A 355-nucleotide genomic window follows, 5' to 3' on the forward strand; every position below is an offset into this window, starting at 1 on the left:
AGCGGAACCTGGAAGTGACACCCGCCAGGGGGCCGGGAGCCCCGCCCAGCCCTGCTCTCGCCCGCCACTCAAGCCTTGTCAGGGAAGGGCGTGGACATGGAAGGAGGGGCGTTGGGCTGGAGCTTCAAGCCTTAAAGTGGTGGACAGGCGCACTGCTCGAGTAATTCACCAGGTTTACTAAATCGTTCCTAAGGGACTTATAATTTTTAGAGACTTATCTTCTCCACTGTTAGATGCACAATTTAAGAAATGTAGGGCATTCATATTTCATGCCGGAAGTGTGTTCAGGGTAACACTGTTGAAGACCTCGTAGACGAATTCTGAAAAGATTATAGCAGGGGCCGGGCGCGGTGGC

Source organism: Mandrillus leucophaeus, unplaced genomic scaffold (assembly GCF_000951045.1).
Source record: "Mandrillus leucophaeus isolate KB7577 unplaced genomic scaffold, Mleu.le_1.0 Scaffold247, whole genome shotgun sequence".
Classification (NCBI taxonomy): domain Eukaryota; kingdom Metazoa; phylum Chordata; class Mammalia; order Primates; family Cercopithecidae; genus Mandrillus; species Mandrillus leucophaeus.